Raw genomic sequence first — 22485 nt, 5'->3', positions numbered from 1 at the left:
CCTCATTTGTCTATTTTTAAAGCTTTTGTTCCCTATGCTTTTGGTATCATAGCCAAGAAATCGTTGCCAAATCCAGTGTCATGAAGCTTTCCCCCTATGTTTTCTTCTAGCAGGTTTATATTTTCAGGTCTTACATTTAGGTTTTTAATCCATTTTGAGTTAAGTTTTATATGTGGTATAAGGCAAGGGTCTAACTGCGTTTTGTACAGACTTTAGCCAGCCTCCTTCTTCTCCAGCTCCTTGCTGTCTTCTCCCGGGGACCAGAAGCTGCATGTTCTGAGCCTTTCTGGAGCATTCGGCTGGATTTTCGTTTGCTTCTCAAGCTTCGTTTGCCTCTCTTCCGTTTGCTTGCCTGTTCTGCTCTGCTCTGCTCTGCTCAGCAGTCATCTCTGCCTTCAGCTTCCAAAATGCCATTGATGTCTGTTGTCTTCACTAATATACTTTTCTGTTCTTTTTGTCCTTACGGATTTATATCTTTTGTCCTCTTTGCTATAATTTTATATCTTTTGTCCTCTTTGCTATAATTTTAATTTTGCTATAATTTTTAATGGGTTGAGAAGGAAGTAGAGATAAACAGACCTATTCCATTGGGCATCCATAATCCCCAAATCCATATTGCTTTTTAAAATGATATTTAAAAGACTTTTAAAAAATGATACCTCACATTTGCTATTGTTAGATCCTACCTCTGAAAATAATTGTTCAATCTATTTCTTTGCTTCTCTTTGTTAACCAGTTTCTGTCAAGGGACCTATAAGCATCCAAAGCTAGCATTAATTAAAGTTGTTTTCCCAAACATTATTATTAAAAAACCCCAGATTTTTGTTTGTAATATGAGACAGTGAGGTCTTGAATATAAGGTGACACCCTATTTCCTGAGTCATACTTTTTTTTTTTTTTTTTGCGGTACGCGGGCCTCTCACTGTTGTGGCCTCTCCCGTTGCGGAGCACAGGCTCCGGACGCGCAGGCTCAGCGGCCATGGCTCACGGGCCCAGCTGCTTCGCGGCATGTGGGATCTTCCCGGACCGGGACACGAACCCGTGTCCCCTGCATCAGCAGGCGGATTCTCAACCACTGCGCCACCAGGGAAGCCCCCTGAGTTATACTTCTTTTAGGTGGGTGGAACCCTTGATTTATCTTTAGGTATATGCACTGTATGTTGGTATCATCAGAAGATGATGTTCTTTTATATAAATATATAAAATATTTTTTAAAAAATATATAAAATATTTTTTTAAAAAAAATAATTAATTTATATTTGGCTGCGTTGGGTCTTCGTTGCTACGTCCTGGTTTTCTCTAGCTGTGGTGAGCAGGGGCTACTCTTCTTTGCGGTGCGTGGGCTTCTCATTGCAGTGGCTTCTCTTGTTGTGGAGCACAGGCTCTAGGCGCGGGCTTCAGTAGTTGTGGCAGGCAGGCTCAGTAGTTGTGGCTCGCGGGCTCAGTAGTTGTACATGGGCTTAGTTGCTCTGAGGCATGTGGGATCTTCCCAGACCAGGGCTCGAACCTGTGTCGCCTGCATTGGCAGGTGGATTCTTAACCACTGCGCCACCAGGGAAGCCCACTCTGAAGCTTTAATTGAACACTTTTAAGCTAATGTAATGGCAAGAGAGTCCTTTTTGTTTGTTCTCAGTTAGTTTGTGACAGTGGCTTTCTATTGACTGTATTTGATTATTTACAAGGATAGTGCTATTTCTTACAGATAGGATAAAGGTTGGTTAAAATGGGAGATTGCTTGGTATGACTAGGTCCTTACGGACTATCAAGAGTAGTTTTTTGTTCCAAGAATTGTTTCCTCACAAAGTTTAGCCTGTTAGTTTTCTTAAGATAGGAACCCAGTTTGGTCCATGCAAATCCCTAGGATTTTTATCCTGGGGTCCAGGGATGGGCTTCAAAGAGTTGAAGATCCTCCTGAAATTTGAGTGGTAGTAGAATAGGCTTAGCTATCATCAGATATTCAATGATGAGGGGCTCGTGTGATCCTGAAAATAGTTGAGAACCCACTTCTAATACATTATTATAAAGAAAAAAATAGAATGTTGCTGATTAAAAGAAACACGATCAAAATGAAATGCCACCTTGCTAGATGCCATTAGATTCCACATTCTTTCACATGTAAGTACAAATGACCGTAAATAGGGACTAAATGAACAACTTTCTTTGTTCCTTGTCAGATGCAAAACATTATCTCTATCTTCCTGGTTATGCACACATCCATTTACACACATATAACTATGAAAGGTATCATTCATGAGGGTAATGTTTTAGCCTAGAGAAATGACCACCTTTTTATCAGTCAACTTGTAAAGAGGGTAATTTAGGAGTTACCCTTTGTTTTCATAGTGAAACTGCTATACTTTATTTGTGAACATCAGTTATTTGTTGACAGTTAAAGATAGTAGATAAATATATAAAAGGAGAGATACCTCTCTGTGATAGAGGGTTACAGGCTTTTGTTTTCAGTTAAGAAAAGATGGGATAAGTTTATGCTATGTATATTTTATGACAATTTTTATTAAAGATTGAGGAAAGAAAAAAAGAAAAAAAGATGGGGGTGACAAAAGATGGGGTGGGAGGTGGGGAAGGTCAGTTGTGAATTTTTGTTTCCAGTCTAATACTTGAAAACTTAAATGCTTTTCTTTATGGTGAGGTGTCCTGGATTGATAAGGTCTCTTTCAATGTAGGAATTTCATGATTCCATTTTCAAAGTGGTTAAGCTTAAATTGCTCTTCTATTCTAGGTACACCATTGAGTTCTTTGGGATGCACAAAAGTGTCTGGCTGAGAAGCTTATGAAATAGAAGACAAGACCCTGCCTCAGGAAGCGTACATGAGAATAATTTTAAAGGAACCCAGCGATAAATGCAAAACAGTAGCTGTTGGAGGTATGTCATGACTTACAGCTTGGATTGAACCTAGTGTGGCACACTCTGTACTAAGTCAAGTTGAGCCATTCTCTGGGAACCTTCTTAGAGCAGAACCTCACCCTCTGGCCTCAAATACACTAGTGACTGTTGTTCTCTGAACTTGACTGTGTAACAGGAGGTCACTCTTAACTCTTTCTTAAGCAACTCTGACTCAGCCCCTCTAGAGTCCTTCCTATTGCCTGGCATACAATAAAGATGACAGTAAAAAAGGCAACGTTTGACTATGGACAAATGAAAGCGATAGTAAATTTCTAGCCGGATACCTCACTGCTTTCTCTTCTGGGAATGGAGCAGTCAGTATCAAAGCTCAATGAATGTGTGTCCTTTGAATCAGCTGTTACTTACTGGCTTTTCTCTACCCTGTTTGACATCAAGGCCATATCTGAGTCTGACTGGGTGGTAGCTGCATCTGATTCACTGGTTCCCTGTTAGTCATTGAATTTGACCTGCTTGTCTCCTTGACCCCTCAAGTTACAGCGTTAAGTGGTTACTTCATTTTCTTGCTTAGAGCGATAATTCTTTACTCCTCAACCAACTTTATCATCAAGGTCAGGGTAATGCATTATTTCACATCCTTCGACCTTCAGCGATGTCTGGCTTTTGATGCACTGGCTCCTTTTTTATGGCATAGCCTATGCCATGTTGTGTGTCGTCTTGATCCTTTAGACGTTCTTTTTCCCAATCTACCAATATAGAACACTTTAAATATACCCTGTGCCAAACAGTTTATATCTTCGATCATCATACCATCGTGAGAACATTAAACAAGTCCCACTTTCCAGATGAGAGTGCTGAGGTTCCAAGTGGTTAAACAGCTGGCCTGCTGTTTCTCAGAGAGTAAATGGTAGAAATGGGATTTATAGCATTTAATTAGTGTATTAAAATCAAGTATCTTCTAATTTTATAATTTCACTGAGAGTATATTATCGGTATGTGACATTAAAATATGCCCTCTTTCTAACATACGCTCTGACGTCTTTGTTGATACATTCTGAATTGATTATGAAGGCCGTATAGGAAGTATGAGTGGACTTTGATGTTTCTGATACAATCCTGTTGTGTCTGTGACATTTGTACCAGTACCCAGATCCTTTCAATATAGTTAGTGAAGATGATAAAGGCAAGGGATGATGAGATTTTGCTAGAAATCTTCTCATGTAGTTCACAAGCTTGTTTCAGAGCCTGAATCCCTTAAAATGTAGGACATCTATTCAAGTGCTTAGTCTTGGCTCAAGTGATCACTTTCAGTATGTATAGCTGAGAAGTTTCCCTGAAGGATGTGAGTTTTAAGTTTAAGTGAGTTTAAAAATAAATCCTGGTGGCGCAGTGGTTGAGAGTCCTCCTGCTGATGCAGGGGACACGGGTTTGTGCCCCGGTCCAGGAAGATACCACATGCCGCGGAGCGGCTGGGCCCGTGAGCCATGGCCGCTGAGCCTGCGCGTCCGGAGCCTGTGCTCCTCAATGGGAGAGGCCACAACAGTGAGAGGCCGGCGTACTGCAAAAAAAAAAAAAAAAAAAAAAAAGAATAAATCATATCCACTTTTTGTTTTGTCCCCAATAGTGGGCAATATGAGTTGAAAATCTGTGTATAAAATCCTGGGAGGTTGGTGTGGTAACCTTCTTTGAAAGATGAATAACCTGAGGCTTGTGACATTATGAAACTTGCCCAAGCCCGTGCAGTTAGAGGATAGTAGAGCCAGAACTTGAACCTAGATTTGTCTGATTTCACGGACTGTGCTTTGAACAATTACGCTGCCTCACTGATTACACGGTGGTGACATTTAGATTGCAAATGTGGCCAAGGATTTTTTCCTGCTTTACATTAATACAAAGGCAGTCTTAAAACAAACAGTTAAATAGGCCTCACCCTCACAGAGGCAGAGGTTTCTAGATAGCCTGGTGTAGTCACTGATGGGGTTGCATCCAAACAGTGACAATTCTGTTAGGATGGACTGAAACCTGGGAGGTATGCCTCCCCGGCTGTGTGTCCTTTCCCACACTGAGCCTAGTATGCTGCCGGGAGCAGTTAGGCTTGGCTCACCTGAGCTGTTGGTGAGCAGCTGTTCCTTCCAAAGTAGTTGTGGCTGGAGTTTGGCTACGGAATCACACAAGCTCTTGCATTTGTATATGAGTCTCAAAATTTATGAAATATACAAACCTTAGAACTTCAGGTATATTGTACCAATTTTACTAAAAGTAAAATCTCTTTTTGTTTTTAAATTTACTTTTTTCCTAATTCTAAACAGAAAATTTGATGAGCATTAGCAAGTTCAAACAACAAAATACAAACCACCACTCAGAGGTAGCTGCTGGTAATATTTTGGTGTGGATGCTGCCAGTTTTTTTCCTTACGACTATGAATACCTTGTAAAAAGTACAAAATTAGAATTATAGTGTTCTAGATCTGTTTTTCCTCAGTATAACTTCAGCGTTTTCCCCATGTTTTTAAGTTTTCTTTTACAACATGCTAAAAAGTGGCTACAGAGTGTTCCATGTGGATAATAACATAAGTTATTCCGTCTTATTATTAGGTAGACCTAATCCTCATTCAATTCAGTTAGTACCTCTCCAGATTAGGCCACAGTGGTAGGACAGAAGCATTAAAATAAACAAGAACTCCATAATTGCCACTAGTTTTTATATATCTTGTAAAATAACTAATGAGGGTTAAGATATGATGAGAAAACCCAGATCACTTCCTCTGTCACATTATACAGTGAACCTGACTTGTAAATTTCCCAGTACAAATGCATGAAGGGAGTACTGGAAATCCCCTTTTGCCTCGTAAATTTTGAAACCTCCTTTTTCTTTCATTGAGGTAACCCATCTATGACAAGTAACTTCAGTTTTCCCGTGGTTAGAAGAAACTTCTCAAATTCTTATTTGCAGATAGTTTGGCCCTACTGGTTCCGTAATGTACTTGATGCTTCATGTACTATTAACTAAGCATTTTTTCCCCTCTTTTTTTCCGCAAGGAACCCCAGGCCTCATGAGTGATGCTGCTTTACAATCTCTTAGAAACATTCACCATGCAGTACAAATATGGCTTCTCCTGAACTGAAGTTCTGTGCTCCTAGGGGGTCAGAGTTCTCAAATGGTGATGGCAGCTGAGATGGGTCAACATTTAATAGATGCATTCTACTTAGGCTGATACAAAGCTGGGACTATATTGTTCCTTTTTATTCTTCTCTAAAGGCATCACTGTTAAGTTAAATTATCATCCTTATCATTATATCATCATCCTCACCAGGCCAGTGCTTTTCAGACATGGTTCCTTATTGCCCTTGAAATTCCAACATACCTGGGAGTGGGTTACAGGTGAGGGAGGAAGGCAAGGCCTTTGACCACCTTCTTGTCTCATCAACCACCAGCTCTGCTTTTATATGTTTTATATAGTGAGCTTCCACAGAGTTTTGTTTAAAGAAAGTTTTGTTTACTTCCTTAAGGAAGTAAAGACTGAGAATCACTGTGGCGTAGTGAACCTACAGGAGGATGAAAAATAGAAAGAAAATAGATGTTTGCACAGTATTGCTTCCAGTGTTCATTATGCCTGCAATTCTCCTGCAGGGACACAATCCCTCTTGGGTTTGGTACTTAACCATAGGCCCTCCAGTTGGAATTCCCATAGACTGACCTGCTTGTAGGGCAGTGGTTTCCCTGGGGGTGCCTCAGAAGTTCTAAGGTTAGGAGAGATGGAGTGATAGCCTTACAGTCATTGGTGGTAGAAAGTAACTTTTGGTGATGGAGTCAGTGAATGGTACTAAGTATACCCCTGCAAGGTTAGCCCTGGGAGACTGGTCTCTATATTCTGGTTGATGTGGGTAGTATGAGGGCATTCTTGCCATCAGAGTGATGTGGTGCGTGATATTGAGCCTGACAGTCTGTGAAATCTCCTTTATCTACTTCTAGATTCTTTTAGAGCATTTTGGGTGGGCTGTCTTAAACTGAAGATTGATATTAATGAATCACAGAACTGACCCCTCTTGAATCAGGCACTTTAGCTATGTTTGTGCCACAGCTCAGTGGATTAAGTAAAGAATTTCCCTAAAGACCAGCTTGGTAATATTTTTTAAATAAAATTTTGCTCCTTTTCAATTTCTTCTTTAGTGAGATATATTAAGTATACTTATTTTATGCTGATAATTCCAGTATTCGAAGTCTTTTCAGATCTGATTTCATTTGCCTGTTTCTGTTGGTGCTCATTCATAGTATTGTATTTCCTTGCGTTTATGATTTATTGGATGAACTCATGTTCCTTGCAATTTTTTTTTTTTTTTTTGTGGTACGCGGGCCTCTCACTGTTGTGGCCTCTCCCGTTGCGGAGCACAGGCTCCGGACGCGCAGGCTCAGCGGCCATGGCTCACGGGCCCAGCCGCTCCGCGGCACGTGGGATCTTCCCGGACCGGGGCACGAACCCGTGTCCCCTGCATCGGCAGGCGGACGCTCAACCACTGCGCCACCAGGGAAGCCCCCTTGCAATTTTTATCTGTGTGAGTTCTTTAGGGTCAAAATTAAAGGTAGGTTTTCCCAGGGAGTATTTATATTTGCTTCTGCCAGGTACCTGTAGGTACCATCAATCTAGACAGTCTTTAAATTAAATTCTCTGCTTGAGCTTTCTTGAAGCATACAGTACGAATTTAGACCACAAAACCACATGAGTACTAGTTGTTGGCTGTGAATTCTCAAGGGAAATTTTCCGCCCAGACCACCGCCATGCCTCACCTCACCCCCCAGAAAGGTGCTGGGGATAAAAAGCAGTTTCTCTTCTCTTTTGATGGAGCAAGTTTACTTCTCATTCATTGCCCATATCCTGAGGGTATAGTTCTGTAAAGTTCCAGTTTTATGCCAGGAGCTCTTAAACTCACCAACTTGATGAGTCTTGGTTTTATCTACTCTCTTGCTCCATGTAATCATTATAATAAGTTCAGGGTGACCAGGGTTCTGGTTTTGTTGCTTTCTTACTTCCCAGCTTTCCTACTTTTACTGTCTCTTACTTTATTGTTGCCTCACTGGTACATTTAAAAAGATGTTATATTTTCTTCTTTATTTTTATTTGAGAGAGTAGTTTAAGATATCTGTTGTGTCATTCTGCATAAGTGGAAGAATGAGTAGGTTTTTTGTTGAGTAGGTGCTTCTAATAGATGAGGTGGGAAGATATTTAGGGCAGAGCTCAAAAAATTATTAAAAATTTAGGTACAAGCCCAGCCTCCCTTTTTTTTTTTTTTGGTCCGCGGGCCTCTCATTGTTGTGGCCTCTCCCGTTGCGGAGCACAGGCTCCGGACGTGCAGGCTCAGCGGCCACGGCTCACGGGCCCAGCCGCTCCGCGGCACGTGGGATCTTCCTGGACCGGGGCACGAACCCGCGTCCCCTGCATCGGCAGGCGGACTCTCAACCACTGCGCCACCAGGGAAGCCCACCAGCCTCCCTTTTTAATTTGAGTGTCTGCCGTGTACAGTTGGATTAGGTCAGGAATGAGGTGGAGAATAATTCCTTATAATATGCTTTCTGAGTTGGTGGGGACTTTGATGTCTTTGACACATTATTTATTGAGATGAGATTTATTCTTGTTCATTGATTTGATTAATTAATTGTCCAATATTTTCCTATATCCTATAAGTTTACCCTTCTAGGTAAGATTCCTAGGTAAGTCCTCCACTTTATGGGGGTTTATTTGTTATATTTCGTTATGTGATATCTGCCATAGGTCCACATGATGATGTCCTGAGGGGCTCTGGTGTATGTTGGTCCATTTATTCAATATTATTTCATTTGATTCTGAATTAGTGGAATATTATTTGAAAGTGAAAATAGTTGCAATTAATATAATATTAATAATAATTAATATGCCAGTGATACAAAAAAGAAATCAGTCTCAAAAAGAAATTCTTAATGTTATGGTTTAAATGTACAATGTGCAGATCCTGTGGAATCAGTTTTATGATTTGAAAATTCAGCTGCCTTAGTACTCTTTGGGCACTACATAGGAGTTTAGCAAGAAGCATTGCCATCTGACAGAAATATGTAATACGTACATGTGCTACTCACTAACCTAAATGAATTACACACTCTGTTGTGAACTTTAATTTTCTTGTTTTGAGACTCCCTTATTAGATTAATGTTGCAGAGGAGGACCTGCTATCAGGGTTACTGATCTAACGCAGGTAGCCTTTCCTGGTCCATCTGTCACTCTGCGTTGCTACATTAGAACACAGTTTCCTGGAAACAGCGATATATTTGGCATGACTTAAACTAATGACTACTTTTTTTGAGCATGTAGCATGGTGCTAATAAGCAAATGTGAAATGGAGTAAATGTTGACTTAAATTGGAAGAAAGCTCAAGTTATGATGATTAGGGTAGGGATAACGATTGCCTGGAACAGTTATGTATTTTAGATTATGAAAATTAGTAGTGTGTCTTACATATCTGCCGTGGAAGGAATCAGAAACATACCATGGTAAGCATGCCAGCTGGATTAATAGCATGACTTGTCAGCTGCACACTTAGATAAGACCATATTATGATTAGAAATTTTAAGATTAATATTTGAAGGGCTTGGGGATGTTTATTTATTATGATTTTTTTGAGTAGCTGTGTTTGGAAATTTTAATTTTGTAAAATGTGTTAGCTTAACAGATCTTCACATTTAGTTCTGAAAACATGGCTGTTTGTTTTTAAAATATTGTAATGTTTGCTTTGAATTGGCATTCGTGGAAATAGTTTCTAAGGAGGAAAATGGTTTGCATCCCATGTTATAAATATTTTCAGGCTTTTAAACTATTTGATCCAAAGCATCACTATTTATTATTTTTTGCTCAAAATTTGAGAACTTAGAATTTTCCTAGTGTTTTTTTTTCTTATCACAGTTATATTTTTCAGCAGAGTACATTTCTGAGAGTTATATCATTGATATTTTTAATAAGTTGAATACATTTAGGTTGACAAGGAAAGCTCACTAATTTTAGAGGAATTCTTAAATCCTTTAGTAAAATGAAGAAAGCTTTCTTGATGTGAATAGTCTTCTCTTTTTTTTTTTTTTAAAAAAAAACTTTTCTTGTTTTTATTTTTATTTATTTATTTATTTGTGGTATGCGGGCCTCTCACTGTTGTGGCCTCTCCCGTTGCGGAGCACAGGCTCCGGACGCGCAGGCTCAGCGGCCATGGCTCATGGGCCCAGCCGCTCCGCGGCATGTGGGATCTTCCCGGACCAGGGCACGAACCCGTGTCCCCTGCATCAGCAGGTGGACTCTCAACCACTGCGCCACCAGGGAAGCCCGTCTTCTCTTTTTTATGCAGGGGTTTTTAATCTTGGGGTACTCTTTTGATAATTTTTTTAAATATCACATTCAAAGATATATTGAGCATGTTTTTGACTGCATATATTTATTTCTACCTACATTAATACATTAATTTGGGAAAGAAACCATAATAGAAACAAAGATTATATAAGTAACAGCTCATTTTTAGAATCTTTTTCTTCCTAAATATTTGGTGGGAAAATGTTAATTTTTAATGTATTCACTTTCAAACTTCCACACAGTCAGAAAAGCAATTGTTAAAACAAATATTTGAAGACATAATTATTGTCCTAACCGTCTCAACATTCTATTGCTTTTCTCTTCTGTCAAAGTGAATAATCAAAGTAAACTGAAACTTAGTTGTCTTTTTTAGTGATTGGGCCCTGTCTGGGTGAAGAACACATAAATGTCATCTCTTTGTAATCCAGAATCTGTTTTTTTTTTTTTTTTTTTGGCTGCACCATGTAGCATGCGGGATCTCAGTTCCCCAACCAGGGATTGAACCCACGCCCCCTGCATTGGGAGTGCGGAGTCTTAACTGCTGGACCACTAGGGAAGTCCCCAGAATCTGTTTTCAAACTCACTCCCCTCTTAAACTTTGTTTTCTGTACAGGAATGTGTAATGTCTTAGGCTCATCATGTAGAATAATCCAGAGTGATCTCCCTCCCATGGATTTATAGCAGTTATTTCTTTTTTCCCTCTTTTGCTATTTAATCCTTAGCTGGCCTGATATTATTCTCATTATTTAAAATAAAAATTCTGTTGACAGTTTCCGATAGTCTGAAACTGTTAGAAGATAATAATATAATAATATTATTAATAATAAGAAGAAGATAATAATATCTGCTATGTACTTTGTGCCTTTTATATCCTAAGGTCTTTATTTACATGATCTCTAATGAGAAACCTGGAACCTTGCAGGGATCTTCATGAATTCCTTCATGCAGCAAACTTTGGGTGTTACATTTATGTTTTAGACCCTCCTTTAGATACGTTAGGTTGTGAACAAAGGGAAAAAACCTAAACAAGCCCCAAACTTGTACCATGGAGCTTATAGCCTAGTGGGAGAAAGAGGCTAAACTAGATGAGTAACTAACATACATGTGTGCTAGATGGTGATCAGGGTTCTGGCAAAAACTGAAGCAGAGAAGTGGGTGGGAGTATGGGTATGAGTGAGGGGTGTGTGTGTGTAAAACGTGTTCACCGTAGCACAAATTAGGGAGGGCAGGGAAGGCCTCAGAGGGAAGTGCAAGTAAGGTCATGAAGGAGGGGAGGGAATGAGTTTGCTCATTCTGGGGCAAGAACTTCCCAGGCAGGAAGATAGTAAGTACAGAGGCCTGGATACTTTCTTTGTTTCAAATCCAGTAAACCAAAGCTCAGCCTTGCCCAAGGTAACACAGTTCCAAAGCACCGGTTTGCTGGTTCACACCCTGATCTGTCTCAGTCAAAGCCCTCGCTCTTTCCGCTACCCTGGGTGACTCTAAAAGGAAATTTGTATTCATCTTAGGATGCTTTCCAGCTCCTAACAAAGTGCATTGTAGATTGTGAGCACTGAAGGTCAACCATGCTGCTCTCAAGCAAAAGTAATAGATAGGTAGGTAAACAGATAGATTAGTTTTCTCTACTCAGCTAGTAGAACCTCAAAATGATAACCTCTTCCTCAAATCTCTTAAGAGGATTAAGAAAAAACTTTTAGCAAACTACCCTTTCTGCTTTTTTCTTTCTTTCTTTGAAAAAATTTATTATTAGTATTTTGCTTTAAAAATCTCTGTTCTTGTTTATTTGTGAGATTTCAAGAGTACACTCCTAATTGTGTACAAACTGACACAAGCAGTAGTTTAGAAGGGAGAATATACGACAGTAACAGACAGACGGGATGGTTTTTTCTCTGTTCCCTTTAAGAGATATTGCTCTTTTGTTGTTGTTGTGTACGTGGAGCCTGTGAAAAGGGAGTTCACTAGGATCACGGTATACAGTGTCATTTTTAAGTCTGAGTAGTGAAAACATTCATTGGTAGCAGATTAAGTGAAGGTATCACGTGGGCTGTGAACCCAAAGACTTGCCATTGGGACATCACCTTGTACCGAGCACCGTTCCACCACTTGTCTCACGTTCCCTCCAAGAGGGATAGCAGATCACTGGTCATGACTGACATTTGGCACTGGCCACCTGAATTTGGGGTACTAGCTGCGATTTGAGTCCATGTGTGCTACTTTCCGTTCTTGGTCAGAATGAAGAAAAATAATTTTTAAAATTCTTTTTGGATAAAATATTTGTTAACCAGTGTGCTGTTTATGGCATTGTGATTTTGATATTAATTATGGTGAAGTAACCCTGACACTCATTCTTAGAATCCTGACCCAAGTGATCTGATGTGGGGTTTTCTGGTCAGACTCATTGGATTTTAGTGGCTATAAGAACCTAGTTTAATATAACTATTCTAGGGTTATCTCCCTCTTGGAACCAGTTTGTGAGGATGACTGAAAAGTTAGGGTGGAGGCTGAACGTTTGGCAAGTAGGCTAAGTAGACTAATCATTTTCCTTTGTATGGGCCTTGCCTTCTTTTTTGTATAAGAAAAGAGTTACGTCCGTAAAGAGTGTGAGATTGTACTGAATTGATTCAGGTGACATTTGTGGGAAACATTCTTGTTCCAAAGATGTTTGTGTATTTCGAGTGGATTTTAAGAGCTACTATTTGAGATAAATAAATGTTTGGTAATCACTTCGTTCTCTGGCCTTGGTAGCAGTTCTATCCAACAGTAGTTCTTGTCTCCTTTTATTCATAGCCTCTATTTGGTGGTGCTGTTTTTTCCACTTTTATGGTATCTTCTTCTTCAAAGTGCTGCTTTGCATGTGGCTCTCCTGGCCTCTCCAACTCATCACTTTTACCTTCAACTCCCAGTGCTACCTGGATCGGCATCTCTGTTGATCCACGCAAACAATATACATTGAGCACACCTGTTCCCCAGTAGACACTGTTCTAGGTACTGGGATACAACATTGAGCCAGACAAATGCCCTCTTCTCATTGCATGGGGGTGGGGAGAACAGACAAAGAACAGACAAGCATGTCAGGTAACGACAAGTTTTAGGAAGAAAAATAAAGCAGGGTTAGGGTATGGAGTGATGGTGAGAATGGCATCTTCCACATGGTGTGTTTGAGTGCTGACTGCAGGAGCAAGCCTCAGTCGGGGGGATCTGAGGAGAGTGGGCTTCAGGCAGAAGAAACTGCAATTGCAGAGACCCTGACGGGAGAGTGTATGAGTGATGGCCAAGGGGCCGGAGTGGCTACAGTGCAGTGAGTGAGGGGAGAGTTCATTTTTTGTGGTACACGGGCCTCTCACTGTTGTGGCCTCTCCCGTTGCGGAGCACAGGCTCTGGACGCGCAGGCTCAGCGGCCATGGCTCACGGGCCTAGCCGCTCTGTGGCATGTGGGATCTTTCTGGACTGGGGCACGAACCCGCGCCCCCTGCATCGGCAGGCAGACTCTCAACCACTGCGCCACCAGGGAAGCCCTGAGGGGAGAGTTTTAATATATGAGTTCGGAAAAGTATTTGGGGGCCAGCTCATAGAGCACCTCTGTAAGCCTATGATGTAGAGTCTAGCTTTTGCTCTGAGTGAGGTGAGACGGTCCCTGTGGTCTTAAGCAGAGAGGTGACTTACGATCTGACTTACACCTTAAATCCCTCCGGTTGCTGTGTGAAGACTGTCCCACAGGGGACACAAGAGGATGCATGGAGACCAGGTAAGAGGTAAGAGGCTATTGCCAAAGTCTAGGCCAAGATGCATAAGCCTGGACCAGGGTGGAAGGAGTAGTGGAGGAATAAGACGTGGTGAGATTCCGGATATATTCCTGAAGGAAGCTCATAGAATTTGGATATAAGTTAGATGTGGATTTGAAAAAAAGAGAGGCATTCTGGATTTCTTCCAAGATATCGACCTGAGCTGCTGGTAAGTTAGAGTTATTATTTACTGAGATGGGAGAAGAGCACAGGAGGAAAATGTTGTGGTTATAGGGCGAGTGGGGAGTAAAGTCTTTATTAATTAAAATAACTTTAGTTATTATTGTTAATAATTAAACAATACCTGTTAGATACCTGAGTGAGAATGTTGAGAAGGCAGCTGGCTATTTGAACCTGGAGTTCAAGGAGTCCAGCCCAGAGGTATCTTTTTAATTGAGAGTTGTCCTAGAAGAGAGATGGTATTTAAAACCATGGGATTGGATGGGAGCACCTAAAGTAGTTCTCAAAGTATAGTAGGGACCCATGGGTTCCTTGGACTTTCATAGGGAGGTCAGCAGAGTTAAAACTTTTTATAATACTAAGACGTATAGTTCAGTACCGTTTTCCAGAGACTATGTGTGACATCATAGCAGATTGAATGCAAACACAGTTATGGGAATCTGCTGTTTTCTGTTAAGCTAGGTATTAGGGAGATTTTAAAAAATGTAAAATGATGCTATTCTTCTTACTCATATATAGGTTTTTATTTTGGAAAATGTATTTTCTATTAAAATATGTTATTATATGTTGACAGGGCTTATAGTTGCTTTTAGATGAATTAATAAATATTTAAAAGTTTTCTCCATTTTTAATACAGTAATTATCTATAGGTATAACCCTCATACACAAAAAGTTTTTGAGTTCCTTATCAGTTTTTAAAAGTGTAAAGGGGTCCTGAGACCAAAACTGAGAACTGCTGGCCTAGAAAGCAAATGATAATAGAGAGGAGAGCTGAGCATTGAATGAACCTCTGGGCACTTACAGAGATAAGGAAGAACCCACGAAGGGGGGTGAGAAGCAACTGCTGGAAGGAAGGCAGACAGTGGATAGAGTGTGAGGTGTTTCGGGGGCCAAGTAAAGAAAGAATTTCAAGTGGAAGCAAGAGAACAACCGTGTCGTGCGCTGCCGAAAGGTCATATTAAATGAAAATCGAGAACCATCCATTGGCTTTCGCGATGTTGGAGGTCATTGTTGATTTTGAATTGGCTAGTTTAAGTAGAGGGGATAAAAGTAGGCTCAGGAGAGAATAGAAGAGAAGGGATTTGTATCACAATTAGAGTCCTGAGAGTGAGAATTCTCTCACCCCATCACTTCATGTTGAGGCATAGCCTGACCAGCCTTCAGATTTACCTCCGATGGGAACCCACGCCAGGCAAACCAGCTATGAGGTTGGGATGGAGGATGTGGGCAAGTGGTACAAGACGTAGTTATGTAATCCCCTGTGCTGTGGAGATAATTTCCTTTAAAAGGTGGAGGGGTTATTTTTTCTTGACTTAAGAAACATGTTTATATGGAGTTAGTTGCTGAAGATTTTTCTTTCTTAAAATTATTGTGTCCTTCAAAAGGAATAACTGAATTTATTATATTTACTTCTTGCATTTTATTGGTCAATATTAAATATCATGGTTTTCAAGGGAAAAGAAGTGATATATTTTTCCCCCAGTGAGGTCTTTACCAATTTGTATTAAATTTATTTACTTAAAGTTTACAGTAATTTCTCTTCCACCCAACTGAGAACTCTTCAACAATAAGGTGGAAGTTTTTCATTTTCATTGCCCTAGTGACTATCGTCTTGCCTGGAATACAGTAGGAATTTAATATTTTAGAATAGTAAGATATTAGAACATTTAGATTTATGCTTTATAGTTTATTTTTTGAGTGCTTTTTTCATTGTGTTGTTAAAAGTAAACTTTAAATTGTTAATGGAATAAATAAAATTAGATAAAACCTAAAGGGCAGGTTGTTTTTAATTCCTCTAGGTTGGAACAAATATCAAAAAAAGTATTTTGATAGGAAACAGATAATAGTTCTTTTCCCTCTGCTTTGTTTGGGTGTATATTTCAAAAACAGTGTGACTAGGGACTTCCCTGGCGGTCCAGTGGTTAACACTTCGCCTTCCAGTGCAGGGGGTGTGGATTGGATCCTCGTCAAGGAGCTAAGATCCCACATGCCTCACGGCCATAAAAACAAAACATAAAACAGAAGCAATATTGTGACAAATTCAATAAAGACTTTAAAAATGGTCCACATCAAAGAAAAAATCTTTAAAAAGTCATGACTAAACTAAACACACACACCTTCTGTTTTGAGGCTTTAGAATTTGTCCCCCAGGGTAATAAGAGAAATACTTTTGACCTGTGAGAGACCATATCTCCTTCAAAACTAATTCAGAGAAATTTTTTTGTGAACTATCTTTTAAAAAAATTTTTTTTATTTATTTATTTTTTATTTTAGGGGCTGCATTGGGTCTTTGTTGCTGCGTGTGGGCTTTCTCTAGTTGCGGCGAGCGGGGGTTACTCTTCGTTGCGGTGCACGGGCTTCTCATTGCAGTTGTTTCTCTTTGTTGTGGAGCACGGGCTCTAGGCACACAGGCTTAGTAGTTGTGGCTTGCGGGCTCTAGAGTGCAGGCTCAGTAGTTGTGGCACACAGGCTTAGTTGCTCCGCGGCATATGGGCTCCTCCCAGACCAGGGCTCGAACCCACGTCCGCTGCGTTGGCAGTCGGATTCTTAACCTCTGCGTCACCAGGGGAGTCCCTGAACTATCTTTTAATTTGGGTATAATTTTACATACTATACAAGGTACAAATTTTAAGTGAACAGTTCAGTGAACCAACATCTCTTTCAAGATGTAGAACATTTCCGTCGCCCAGAAAATTCCCTTGTGCCATTTCCAGTCAGTTGTCCCAGCACCGAAGTAAATAGTAATGTGATTTCTATCAACAGAGCTTAGTTTTGCCTCTTGCAGAGTTTTGTAGAGTTATATAGAATGTACTTGTGTGTCTGGCTTCTTTGGCTTCACTTAATGGTGTTTTTGAGAGTCATGCTTATTGTTATGTGTATCAATAGGTTGTCTCTGTTGCTGAGTAAACTTTAAATTGTATGAATTTACCTATTCACCTATTGATGGACATTTGGGTAGTTACAACTTTTGGCTATTGTGAATATAACTACAGTGAACATTATTATACAAGTCTCTTTGTGGACATGTTTTCATTTCTTTTGGATATATGCTTGGAGGTGCATCACTGGATAAGTGTATGTTTCATTTTATAAAAAATTGTCAGACATTTTCCTAAAGGGGTTATATAATTAAACATGCCCATCAGCAATGTATGAGAATCTCCAATATGGTCCAAGCCTTTGCCAACACTTGCTATTATTATCATTCTTTTCAGTATTAGCATTCTAGTGGGTGCAATGTGGTATCTTGTGGTGTCCTGACTTCCTTTATGATAATGATGTTGAAAAATTTTCATGTACGTATTGGCTATTCCGGTGTCTTCTTTCATGAAGTATCAAGTCGTTTGCTATTTTAAAGATTGGGTTGCATGACTTCTTTATTCTTGAAGTATAGTATAGTGTAGTAGTTCTTTATGTACTCTAGGTACAAGTCCTTTGTCAGATATATGTACGGTAAAGATTTTCCAGTTGGTGGTTGCTTTTTCATTTTCTTGATTATGTCTTTAAAAAAGCAGAAGTTGTAATTCTGATGAAGTCCAGTTTATCAGCTTTTTCTTTTATCAATAGTGCTTTGACTACTTAATTGTCACAAAGACATTCTCCTATGTTTTTCTGCTCTATAGATTTAGCTCTTATGGTTAGTTCTATATGAGGTGTAGAGGTCAGGATTCATTATTCTTTCCATATAGATATCTATTTGTTCCTGTCTAATTTGTTGAAAAGACCATCCTTATACCCACTGAATTATTTTGGCATCTTGGTAAAAAAAAAATCAATAGACCATATATGCGTACCTCTATTTCTGGCCTCTGTTCTGCTGTGTTGTTCTATTCATCTGTCCTTACACCATTACGGTATTTTGTTAATGTCTTTGCCTGGTTTTTGTATCAAGGTCATTCATGTTGGTATATCCTTTTCCACTGTTTATCTGTGTCTTTGCATTTAAAATACATCTGTTTTAGATAGTATGTAGTTGGGTATTACTTTTTAATGTATTCTGACAATCTCTGCCTTTTAATTGGAATGTTTAGTCTATTTACTGTAATTATTGATATGGTTAGTTTTATATCTACCGTTTTGTTGCTTCCTATTTGTCCCATCTTTTAGACATTTCCTTTTAATCTTGTATCTCCTTTTCTCCCTTCTTTTTGTTCAGTTGAAAATATTTTAGCATTGCGTTTTAATTTCTCTCTTAGATTTTCAGGTACACCTCTTCGTGTGATATTTACAGTCTCTCTGCAGATTATAATATTCATCCTTAATAAAAAGCCTTTTTGAATTAATATTTTACTACTTTGCATAAGAAACCTACAATATGGTTTCATTTGCCCCTCCTCATCCATTGCACCGTAGTCTTCATACAATTTATGTTCGTATATGTTACAAAATATACAATTCAGTATTATACTTTTAATACAATATATGCTAAGTATATATAAAGTATTTGTATACACAAACTATATTTTATACAGTATATCTAATAAGTATGTCATAAGGGAATTAAGAGAAACAGTCTTTCATGTTTACCTACACATTTACTATTTTGAAGGTTCTTCATTCCTTTCTGTAGATTAAAATTTACATCTGGTATCACTTCTCTTCAGCTGAAGAGCTTTCTTTAGGATTTCTTGCAATGTAGGCCTATTGGTAACAGATTCTCTCAGTTTTTATTTATATGGAGATTTAAAAATGTTTTCCTTTATTTTTGAAAGATAATTTTGTTGTAGATAGAATCCTAGGTTGATAGTTTTTTCTCGCCCCTTCTTTCGGTGATTTGAAGATTTTTTTTCTTCTGGCCTCTTGTTTCTGATGAGATGTCCGCCTTCATTCTGATAATTGTTCTCATGTGTAACACGTCTTTTCTGGATGCTTCTAAGATTTTGTTGTTGTTGTTATCTTTGGCTTTGGCTTTTGTTGTTGTATCTTTGGCTTTTGTTGTTGTTGTTATCTTTGGCTTTCATGGCTAGGTGAGGTTTTCTTGTGGCTGAGTTTTCTGCTTTTGTGTATTGGTTGCTGTTTTTGCTCCATTTTGAAAATTTCTGGCCCATGTTTCTTTACACATATTTTTCTGCCCCATTCTCTCTGCTGTCCTTTAACATGTAAATTAGACCACTTGATACTGCCCTACAGGTCATTGAGACTCTTTTAAAAACATTGTTTTTGGGCTTCCCTGGTGGCGCAGTGGTTGAGAGTCTGCCTGCCAATGCAGGGGACACGGGTTCAAGCCCTGGTCTGGGAAGATCCCACGTGCCACAGAGCAGCTGGGCCCGTGAGCTACAAATACTGAGCTCTGCGCGTCTGGAGCCTGTGCTCCGCAGCAAGAGAGGCCGCGACAGTGAGAGGCCCGCGCACCGCGATGAAGAGTGACCCCCGCTTGCCACAACTAGAGAAAGCCCTCGCACAGAAACGAAGACCCAACACAGCCAAAAATAAATAAATGAATAAATAAATTTATAAAAAAAAAAAAACATTGTTTTTTTTCCGTACCTCAGCCTGGATTCTTTATACTGACATATCTTAAAGTTCACCAGTCCAGCCTGTTCACTGTTGTGTCCAACCTGCTATTAATCTAATCCAGTATGTTTTTATTTCAGATATTGTAATTTTAAGCTCTAGAACTTCCTTTTTTATTTTTTTCAGTTTCTATGTGTCTCCGGAAATTTCCTATTTCTTTACCCATTATATCTATCTTTCTCTGCAGATTATTTTAATGTTTATCATTGTTAGAGTTCTTGTCTTCTAATTCCATTTTCTGGATTATTTGTAGATCTATTTCTATGCACTGATTTATCTTTAACTATGGAGTTGTATTTTCCATTTTCCTCACATATCTATTAATTTTTAATTGTATGCTGGACAACGCAGATGCTACGTTGTATAGATTTGGGATTCTGTTGGGTTTTGTTCAAACAAGTAATTAAGTTGCGAATCATCTTCAGTGTTACATAAGCTCATTTTTATGTTAGCTGTTTCTGTTTTGCCTGTATTTCCCAGGAAATATCCTATAGTCAGGGTGTTGTCTATTTCTTAATCCATGTTGCTTCTGTGGTGTCACAGGAAAGTCTCAGGCCTTTACCAGGCTCCTGAAACCTGCCATGCCACTTCTTGAGCTTTAAACTCCTCTAAGGTGGGCAGCTGTTGGAATCTGTCAGCTTTCAGAAAACTTTTCAACTGTTGTTTTTTTCCTCTGGGATCCTTGGAGTCTCATAGCTCTGGGTTTAGCCAGCAAGTGTAGAATTTATTTGCAAATTCGGAGCTTCAAATATAGGCCTGACTTCCTCATTTGGGAGATTTTTATTCTCCATTTTTATAGCTACCTTGGCAGGTCTATATTCTGACCAATAAGACTGGTTTGCTGCTTGAGTTCCATCTGCTGTGACATAAACTTGGTTGTGCCCTCACAGAATAAGTTGTATAAATGTAAATTATCATTCAGTGGGGTTCCCTTATTTAAGGGCTATAGATTATCTACTGTCTGCCTGCTTTTGGTTATTTTCCAGTGCCTTCAAAGTTGCCTTTTATATTTGTCCACGGTTTATAATTGTTATTGGATGGAGGGCAGTTCTGCCATCATAAAGCCAGTCTCTTAAAGAATTTGTGTTGTGTGGTTTATTCCTGTCATTTGTAAAGAGGTGTTGAACCTCGTTTTCATTTGGAGTTTAAAAATACCTTCAAGTCATGCATAATGGATGTTTGTTACTGGCCGATAACACATTGTTTAGATATAAGACAATATTTATGAAATGATTGGTATTTATGAAAAGAAATATATTAAAGCATACTCTAAGGTGGGAAATTCGGTAATCTTCTCTGACTTAGGCATAGGCTGATGTTAGATAATCACAAGAATTCTAATTAAATATACTTATTATATGTATTTAAAGACTCTAGGGTAAGCACTGGAAATAAAGTTCAAGTAGGTACTTCAGCATTCCTAATGTCTGGCTGCCAATTTCTGACCTATATAAATAACCTTTAAGAGAGAAGATATCAGTTTTGAAGTTTCTTATCTGCCCCTGATGCATTTGGTCACTAAAATTGGCTAGGTAAGTTAGTGCAGTTCTCAGAGTCCAAGACTAGAAAGAAATTAGGCCAACTTAAAATATATCATGCTCCAGGAAAAGTGAGGATGTAGTTAGAAACTGAAATTAACACCCTCAGCATTGGTACTGTTTTGCTTCTGTCTGCTGATGCACCATGGTAGATGTATCATCATTATGATATTGGTAGGAACGGGTGAACATTTAAGGAGGTCAGAAACTTTTTTTTCTTTACGCTGTCAGCAAAGCTATGTTAAATAATAACAGCATTGCCCTGTTTCACATTTTCCCTATGTATACTGTTTCTTTCAAACAGCTTTGAAGTATTGTTTAATCAGCAGGGATTTTGTTTTAAATAACTTAAAAAAACTCTTTAAAATATATGTGGTCATTGTATAAAAAGAAGAAAACACCGGTAAATAAAAAGGAAAAAAATTAAATTAACCCAAATTCCTCTATCAGGTACAGCCACTTTGGGGGGCATACACCCTTTTAGTTATTGTCCTATTTTATTTACAAAAAAGGATCATACTCTATGTATTTTATCATCTATTTTTTTGCCCAGGTATTTCAGGCAGTTCCATAGGTATGTGAATGTTTGTGCTTCTGTACATGCTGTGTGTATTTATTTAAGCAAAAAGATATTATGCAGATACATGTTTTAAATCTATCCAGCTAAATATTGTTGAATATACTAGGGCCCAGTATACTGAAAATTTTCTCATTAACTGAAACCACATTTGCATTTTTTTAAAAAAAAAACTGATGGGCATGAGAGGAACTTCTTTGTAGCTTCTACTTTAACAAACCTAAGAATGGGTAGCCTGCTCTTATTCTTTTTAAACGTAAGGGCTGTTCACTTACTGGCACCTAGTCATAGCCTTCCCTCTTCAGCTTTATCACATCGTACATTGTTGAGGCTGGAAGAGCCCCAGAGTTGCCCCGCAAAATCATGCATTGCTGTTCATCACCAGCTATATACTTAGTCACTCAGTGCAGAGTGTCATTTTCAAACTATCAAGCCTTCTATTTAATCAAGGTCTCATTGCCAGTGTTGTATCTGGGTGTTGAACAAGGCAGGTTTCTGGAGTTTATAGTCTAGAAGGGGAGCAGACGTTAAACTAGGAAGGAATTATAGGTGCACTGAGAGTAATGAAGAAGTTCAGTGTCATAGAAATGTATGGTAGGTGTCTTGACCTCACCTGGCACGTTTGAGAAGAGCTTCTTGGAGGAAAAGATGTTTAAATTGACACCTAAATA

The 22485-nt window shown here is 39.0% G+C and overlaps 1 protein-coding gene across 6 annotated transcripts in view; it reads left to right on the top strand.

Moving 5' to 3' along the window:
- Positions 1–22485, top strand: part of SGMS1 (sphingomyelin synthase 1) — a 297752-nt gene that overhangs the window by 154769 nt on the left and 120498 nt on the right. For all 6 annotated transcript variants that reach the window (XM_032608556.1, XM_032608552.1, XM_032608554.1 and 3 more), the window contains one exon: positions 2741–2884. The gene's annotated coding sequence lies outside the window, so the exon portion shown is untranslated. The remainder of the gene's footprint in view (positions 1–2740; positions 2885–22485) is intronic.

Source organism: Phocoena sinus, chromosome 16, assembly GCF_008692025.1.
Source record: "Phocoena sinus isolate mPhoSin1 chromosome 16, mPhoSin1.pri, whole genome shotgun sequence".
NCBI classification, from domain to species: Eukaryota; Metazoa; Chordata; class Mammalia; order Artiodactyla; family Phocoenidae; genus Phocoena; species Phocoena sinus.
This window is presented reverse-complemented; position numbering and strand designations above follow the sequence as displayed.